Source organism: Dioscorea cayenensis, unplaced genomic scaffold (genome assembly GCF_009730915.1).
Source record: "Dioscorea cayenensis subsp. rotundata cultivar TDr96_F1 unplaced genomic scaffold, TDr96_F1_v2_PseudoChromosome.rev07_lg8_w22 25.fasta BLBR01000762.1, whole genome shotgun sequence".
Taxonomy (NCBI): Eukaryota; Viridiplantae; Streptophyta; class Magnoliopsida; order Dioscoreales; family Dioscoreaceae; genus Dioscorea; species Dioscorea cayenensis.
The window spans coordinates 1-8,684 of NW_024087153.1; the positions used below are offsets into that span (position 1 = coordinate 1).

At 44.2% G+C, this 8,684-nt stretch overlaps 1 non-coding gene across 1 annotated transcript; it reads left to right on the forward strand.

Moving 5' to 3' along the window:
* Window positions 1-6,451: 6,451 nt before the first annotated feature.
* LOC120254944 lies at window positions 6,452-6,558 on the forward strand. The gene has a single exon (XR_005534826.1). It is a non-coding gene; the product is annotated as a small nucleolar RNA R71 (small nucleolar RNA).
* Window positions 6,559-8,684: the final 2,126 nt, after the last annotated feature.

The following is an 8,684-nucleotide window of genomic DNA, read 5'->3' on the forward strand; positions in this document are numbered from 1 at the left end:
CACAAGCCGAGCGGCATTCTCCTGTATGAAAAAGTACCATACGGACATATCGAAGTGGTTGACAAGATCCCCTTGCGTATATCCCGCAAGTGCACGGGTTTGTCGAAGTAATAATCCCGGATGAACGGGTATCGAATCCACAGGGAATAGGGAATAAAAATACTTAATTCGATTCTTAGCTATGTGAAAGATCAATGATGCTAAGTGTGACAATGATTCAATTCTCAACAATAAAAATAACAAGTAAGAGAGCAACAGTAAAGAAGAGGGTAATACATTCAATAAAGATGGGGTACCCGGATAATGCTCTGCCTAGGATGATTGTTTCAAGTGCAAGAACCCTCTATTATGCTTCCTAATGAATGCAATGGTGAGTTGTGGAAATCCTTAACTACATAGTCCCAAATATAAGGTCAACTATGCCTAACTCTATACATGTCCCGGAGGAGAGATTAGATAACATCTCAACCTCGCACTCTCATAGAGTTGCAATGAACTCTAGGGATTCCAAGTGATCAATCTCTTCCTAATTATAGACCTAACCCTTTGGTCCAGGTGGAAAGTCCCTAACCACGATTAAGCCTTAGATACTAAGATCACTTGAACGCTTCACTCCGTTGCACGTGCAACTAAGCCCCAGCGGAAGTTCATCCCTTAAACCATTAATTCTATTATGGCCGCAAAGAACTCGAGGAACGGAGGTAGAATCTATCACGTCGGAGGGGAAAGGGGATGCTCCTGTACCTCTTGACTCACCCTCTCAACCCTCTCCAACCTAGCTTTGTCTAACGCTCGTGGTGTGTCACTCACTCACAAGGTTACCAACGAGAACTCTCAACCCTAGTGTCACTCTAGGGGAAATGTTCATACAATCAAGCATTCAAGGTTGGAAATCACAATAAACATCAATTAATTGAAAGCATAATAAAGAGATTCAATAAAACGAATACATCCTAGGGTTCACAAATACCCAAGTACCCACTAGGGGTTTAGCTCTCCATGGAGCTAAGTACAGTCAAAGAAATAGAATGTAAAAGCAATGAATCCATAAAGAAACCACCTCGATAGTCGTGTCGATGGTCTTCTGGAAAGTCCTCTACTTGTCGTCCAAGGATTCCCTCATCCGGTATAGGAGATGCCTCGACGGAAGCTCCCCTACAACCTTCTTCCTAAGGAATGACGTTGTCGGAGCCATAGAACCTCTCCAAAATCTTGGCCAACACCCCTCAAAACCTTGGCCGAAGAACTCTCTCAATTTAGGGAAAAGATGGAGAAAAGATTACTAAAATCGGGGCTGATTCGGCTTTAAATAGGGCTGGAATCGGGCGACTACACGGGCGTGTATGCTTCACGTGCCCGTGTGGAATTTCCACACGGGAGTGGATAATTTCCACACGCCCGTGTGGATTCTCTGAACTCCTGTTTTCTCCGCTGTGTGTGAACAGTGCTGTTGCAGTACTTGCTACCATGCTGCTAAAGTGCTCTGCTACAGTATCCGTCCTGAATAGCTTCCCGAATCCATACTTTCATCGGAGTAACGCAAACGGGAACACGTTCACGTCGTGGATCACTTGCTTCTTCAATGATAGGCAAGTTGGTGGAGCTCTTGTTCTATGTGCATAAGTCGGAATGCTCGAGTGTGACTGCCTTTGTGCCCCTCCAAGTGGATGTGCCAAACCCGAATACGAGGAGGTTGGCACACACTCTAGCATCTCACATCTGACCTATGACTTCGCGTTTGAACCTTAGAAAGATTTCCTCCAAAATCAGTGCATTGTGATCCACATTGGCTTCTTTCCTTCATACTCGGCCTCACAACCCTACCTACACGAAAGTAACATAAAAACACAAATATTAGTGTAAAAACCTGAGAAAAGTAATGCTCAACATAAGGAATGAACGCTTCACATTCATATAGCACAAGCACTTATCAAACTCCCCCACACTTAAGCTTTTGCTTTTCCTCAAGCAAAAATTAAAATGTTATGTGCAACAATGAAGAAAATATTGAAAGTGCTTGGCCTTAGGTTCACCAAAGTATACAAAGAGAGCATTCTACAAGTAAGGGAAATTTCAACACTAAATACAAAAAAATCAATGCTCTACCTAAAAACTTGAATCAAAAAGGATACAAAACCAGAAATCTTGTACGTGTGTGAACTCACTCAAGTCAATCCAAAGTATACTCCTCAAAGTTCTAAGTACAAGGGACTTATTTATCTACAAAAGCGACAACAATTTCAAAGATGGTAGTAGCTTCACACATCCTCTAAGGTAGCCCTCTCCAAAGCGGCCGCTTAGGTGGCTTTCACACTTTCGAGGTAGTAGCTCTTTCTACCGGAGTGGTAGCTTTCACTCATCCTATGAGATAGCTCTTTCTCTCATTAGGGCATAGATAGTATCTGACTTATGAGAGTAGCTTCATACTTCATAGGTGGTTGCTCTTTCCACCCAACAAGCACAAATACCTAATAAAACTAAATTTTTTTTTTTTGGAATTCAACACAAGAAACAACTATAACTAGTCCCTTTAATATCAAACTTGAGTTTCCAAAAGAGTCTAATAAGTGAGTAGTGTAACATGTATAAATCGGGCAAAAATTCCTAGACATTCAAACAAAACTAGAGCATGAAAACATTCAATGTTAGAAATTCTCCTAAACTTAAGAATACAATCCTTGCAACTAAGGTGAACCGCCATTTGCTATGTGAGCATATATCAATCAAGAACAATAGAAAAGAATGTGTGCACTATGAAACTCCCCCCCCCTCCCCCACATTTATGTTGTACATTGTCCCCAATGTACACATGCAGCTTACTCAAAATATATATCATTCAAAAGCAAATGTGGGAGAAGCAATAAAACAATACTCCCCTGACTCCTAGTGTTGCGTTTGATGAAGATAATTCCATGGGGGTACTGTTCCGACAGGTTGTGAAGCTCACACGGTGAAGTGCCTAAGCACCTTGGCCGTGCCCATGACTAAGTCTCAATTCCCAAGAAGACAAGACCATCTGCACGCATACACGAGGGGGTTCAGTGAAGCTCAATAAAAACAAGATATCTCGAGTATATATAAAAGATAAACAATGAATACAACTCGAGATACAAAATGAAAATAAACTCAGAAGAAGAATCCTTTCTGCGCGAACAAGTCTAAAATAAAATGCATAAAAAGAAAAAGAACTAAAAATCAAATGTCGGTGTAACCCTCGGGCTGAGATGCAGCGGCTGCTGCTGGTGAAGATGCATATGGTGGATCCACCGGTGCCAGGGTAGAGGATGGAGATGCTGGAGGAACTGAGCGGCCTTAGGAGTCCTCGGCCGTAGGACAAATGATGAGGCGACGTATCGCTTTAAGATCTACTGTAATACGTCGAAACATGCCATGAACTCTGTGTAATGAGTGGCCTGTGTAGCCCTAATCTCTGCAATCTCGGCTCGAGCCTCCGCTACCTCAGTCCGTACCACCCCCAAAGCGCTCTCGAGCTTCTCAAAGCGATCATAAGCTCGAGATGGTGAAAACATACGCACGGGGGGTGGTTCCTCTACCACTGGTGGTGCCTCGGTCTACATCGGTGCTAGCTGAGGTTCGGGAGCTGGCTGAGATGCCACGGCTTCATCACCCTCATCCTCGGCTATCTCTGGAGCTGGTAGCACTAAAGCAAGAACCCTTGTCTGAACCCTGCGGATAATACCCATCAATCTCATCGTCTCTAGACTCAGGGGAGCAGGTATACTCGTCTTCTCGGCCCCACGAATCGAATCCAAGAGACCCATCCCCAGCACTAATCTCGTAATGTAGGGGCCCGAGAAGATCGCTCCTAGTCTAGTATAGTATCCCTGATGTCTGATGTACTCTGCCATGATGTGCCCTAAGTGAATCGGTAACTGAGCGTACTCTTCCGTATCTGTGTATGCCTCCTCATACAAGCCAAGTAATACTGAAAACTGAGTAACGCTCAAGCTATAGTGGTGTCCAAATACTCTGAACTGAATGGAGTTCAAAATATCGAAGCTCGCGTACGATCTGTCAAACTCGAATGATGATAGCACCTCTAGTGCAAACTCTGGGATGGCTGGCTCCCTAATCGTCAATAACTGCCGCCAACCACCTGCTGAAATGAGATCCTCTACCTCATCAGCGAATTCATCTCCCTGCTGTAGATCTAGTAGTATAGTCATGTCCAGGAATCGAGTCTGTCCGAAACGGAGTCTAGACAAGCGCTCATAGCGAACCTGATGCTTTGGAATCACAAACCTCATGCCCTCAGTCTCAGGGGATGACTCACGCAGCCTCTTATCAGCTTGCTTCTTTGATTGAAGTGCCATAATCTGAAAAATTTGAAATGAAATCGATCAAACAAGTTGATAAAATAATGCTGCAGAAATCCACATGGTCGTGTGGAATTTCTGCAAGCCCGTGTGGATCCACGGGGCGTGAAAAACCGCACAGGCCGTGCTTCAAAAATCCAAAAATACAACTTAAAAATACTTCTAACTTCGTTCTAAACATCAATCATCTTTCTAATTGAAGAAATGAAAGCATTATTAACCAGATTAATCGATGGAAACCATGAATTGGCAAAGAAAATGGTGAATAGGGCTTACTGATGAGATGGGATGAGAAAATGAAGAACCGGCCGGAAAACCTTGCAGAAATTCTACGAAATTAGCGCTATGCAATCGGAGAATGATGTGGTAGTGTTTCCAGATGAATAGTGGTTGTGAAGGGGGAGAGAAACTAATCTTCTTTAAAAAGAACTCGAGACCCTTGATGTTCTGTAATTACCCACGCCTGTGCGCCCCATAGGAGAGCTTCACAGGGGCAGGTGCACGCCCCTGGGCGCTCTCGGGAAAAACTTTCACTAACTTTGAACGATCTCAAAAGGGTGTGCGGAAAATACCCATGCCCGTGCTCCCGACCGACAAGGCAGCCGCACACCCCTGTGGCTTCTCTGGATATCCGAGAAAAATATCAAGTGTTCCACACGCCCGTGTGGAAATTCCGCACGGGCCTGGACATTCACATGTCCAACTCACAGGGCCAGCCACACGCCCCTGTGTCTTCTCAGGATGGAGAGAACTCCTCTGCAGAGTTTCGCACGGGCATGTGGAAATTACCCATGCCCGTCCGTGTTTCACAAGGTCGCCCAGAGGGGCGAGTCCACGCCCCTGTGTGCTCTCGTGATAATCTGCCCAACTCTGCAGGAATGCACATGCCCGTGCGGCAATTATCCACGGGTGTGTGATAGTCGTATGGTCGTTCACATGGGCAGCCTCACGCCCCTGTGCCTTATCTGGATGAGCTCGCAGTGCAGCTCCACGGGCGTGCGGAAATTCCACACACCCGTGTGTTTTCTCTGGATGACTTAGAAAAATCTGTAGGCTCTGCAAAAAATTTCTAAACATGTTTACACACTCCGAGCCTGCTCTATTATGCAAATTTTACTAGTGAAAAACATAAAATAGAGCTCAAACGACCATACTTCGCCAATTCCACATAAAATAGAGGGATAATGGATTCTTGGCTTAAAAGGTTGGGGTACCACCTCTTTCTCTTTGCTTGTTCCTTCTTCAACCTCTATAGCCTCGGGTGCGTGTTCTTTTGGCTTCTCACTCGGAAGCCTAACTTCAACCTCACGACCACTTCTCAAAGTGATCGCCTTAACATGCTCTCTAGGGTTGGTCTCTGTATTGCTTGGTAAGCTTCCATTTGGCCTTTCGGAGAGAGACTTCGCAATTTGTCGCACTTAATTTTCAAGATTATGCAACGAGGCGGTGTGGTTGCGAAGTGTAGACTCGACTGATTCAAACCTTGTATTTGTAGATTGTATAAATCTAGTCAAGTGCTTCTCTAGGTCACTCATTCGGGTTTCCAAACCTGAGACTCTGTTTTCCACCTGAGGGGCTTATTGTTGTTGTTGGAAACCCAGTGGACCCATGGCCTTTTGTGGACCTTGATTACTCCATGAGAAATTGGGATGATTCTTCCAAACCGGATTATAGGTATTACTATATGGGTTTCCTTGAGGTCTCATGCCATTACCTACAAAATCAACATTCTACACCGAAGAAATATCACCAATAGAAATCAGGCAATCGGAGGGAGCATGTCCTCCACCACACCGGGTGCAATTAGTCATGGCCGCCACTCTATTTGAAGTTAGAAGATCTAACTTTTTAGTCAAAGTTTCCACTTGGGCCGCCAATGAAGTTATCGCATCTATCTCATGGAGACCGGCCACGTTTTTTTTCTCCCTAGCATTCTATTGGTAGCTATTTAACCCCATTTCTTCAATCAACAGACGGGCCTCATCGGGGGTCTTGCTACCTAACGTACTCGGGCCACGTTTTTTTCTCCGTAGCATTCTATTGTCGCATCCAAGAGTTGCTTTGTACTCGGGTTCAAACCATTATATAAGGTTTGAACAATCATCCACTCCGGGAATCCGTGTTGCGGGCACTTTCTCAAGAGCTCCTTGAACCTTTCCCATGTCTCGAATAGAGACTCCAATTCCAACTGAACAAAGGATGAGATCTCGTTCCTAAGTTTTGCTGATTTTCCGGGGGGGAATAACGAGCTAGAAAAGCTTCCACCATCTCCTCCCACATGGTAATTGACACTCTATGTAACGAGTGTAGCCACTGCTTCTCTCTCCCCTTTAGGGAAAATGGGAACGCTCTCAATTTGATGGCATCATCCGTCACCCCATTTATCATCAGCATATCACACACCTCGAGAACTCTCAACCCTAGTGTCACTCTAGGGGAAATGTTCATACAATCAAGCATTCATGGTTGGAACTCACAATAAACATCAATTAATTGAAAGCATAATAAAGAGATTCAATGAAACGAATACATCCTAGGGTTCACAAATACCCAAGTACACACTAGGGGTTTAGCTCTCCATGGAGCTAAGTACAATCAAAGAAATAGAATGTAAAAGCAATGAATCCATAAAGAAAACCCTCGATAGTCGTGTCGATGGTCTTGTAGAAAGTCCTCTACTCGTCGCCCAAGGATTCTCTCGTCCGGTATAGGATACGCCTCGATAGAAGCTCATCTACCAACCTTCTTCCTAAGCAATGACGATGTTGGAGCCGTAGAACCTCTACAAAACCTTGGCCAATTCCCCTCAAAACCCTAGCCGAAGCCCTCTCTCAAGTTAGGGAAAAGATGGAGAAAAGAATAGTAAAATCGGGGCTGATTCGGCTTTAAATAGGGCTGGAATCAGGCGACTACACGAGCGTGGATGCTTCACACGCCCGTGCGGAATTTCCACACGGGCGTGGATAATTTCCACACGCCCGTGTGGATTCTCTGAACTCCTGTTTTCTCGGCCGACTGTGAATAGTGCTACTACAGTACTTGCTACAGTGCTCTACTACAGAATCCATCCTGAATAGCTTCTGAATCCATACTTTCATCGAAGTAACGGAAATGGACACACGTTCACGTCGTGGATGACTTGCTTCTTCAATGATAGGCAAGTTGGTGGAGCTCTTATTCTATGTGCATAAGTCGGAATGCTCGAGTGTGACTGCCTTTGTGCCACTCCAAATGGATGTGCCAAACTCGAATACGAGGAGGTTGGCACACACTCTAGCATCTCACATCCGAACTATGTCTTCGCGTTTGAACCTTAGAAAGATTTCCTCCAAAATCGGTGCATTGTGATCCACATTGGCTTCTTTCCTTCATACCCGGCCTCACAACCCTACCTACACGAAAGTAACATAAAAACACACATATTATTGTGAAAACCTGAGAAATGTAATGCTCAACATAGGGAATGAACGCTTCACATTCATATCGCACAAGCACTTATTAGTGGTCTTTTATTATCTTCAAGGCCGACTAGAATATAAAGGTATCCGGACAGCCCATCAAGGAAATAGTTGAACTTCTGACCCGATAGCCATTCCAACATTTGATCAATAAATTGAAAGGGGAAATGGTCCTTATGAGTAGCATCATTTAGCTTCCGGTAATCTATGCAGACACGACATCCGGTTACTTTAAGGGTAAGGATCAACTCATTCCGTTCATTTGAAGTCACTGTCATTCCTCCCTTCTTCGGCACAACCTATACTAGACTAGCCCATGGGCTATCTAAGATTGGATAAATTATTCAATTGTCTAGAAGTTTTTTCACCTCCTTCTTGACCACCTCCATCATGTTGTGGTTCAGTTTACGTTGAGGTTGAACCTTGGGTCTAATGTTATCCTCCATCAAAATTTTATGCGTGCAAAAAGATGGATTAATGCTCTTGATGTCAGAAATACTACAAGCAATGGCCATTTTATGTACTCGCAGTGTTTCCACCAATTTTTCCTTTTGGCATGCATCGAGTGTGGATGAAATGATGACAGCATCTAGGGATTCCCATCCAAAAAATGTGTATTCTAAATGTGTAGGTAGATCTTTGAGCTCCTTCTCGGAAGGAGATGGCACTATTGGTTCTAGAGCTGCATCTACCATATCTCTCTTTTTAATATCAGTGATTGCCTCTAAAATACCATTCTCGAGTTTGCCAATGTGGTTGAAGTCTTCATCACTGAACCTAGAGTCCTTAATTTCTCCTTTTCGTGTGTCCTTAGTGAACTCAACCGAGATGGACATTGCCTGGCCCATACTCATCTCTTATTCTTGGTTCTCTTAGTAATGATCTATCT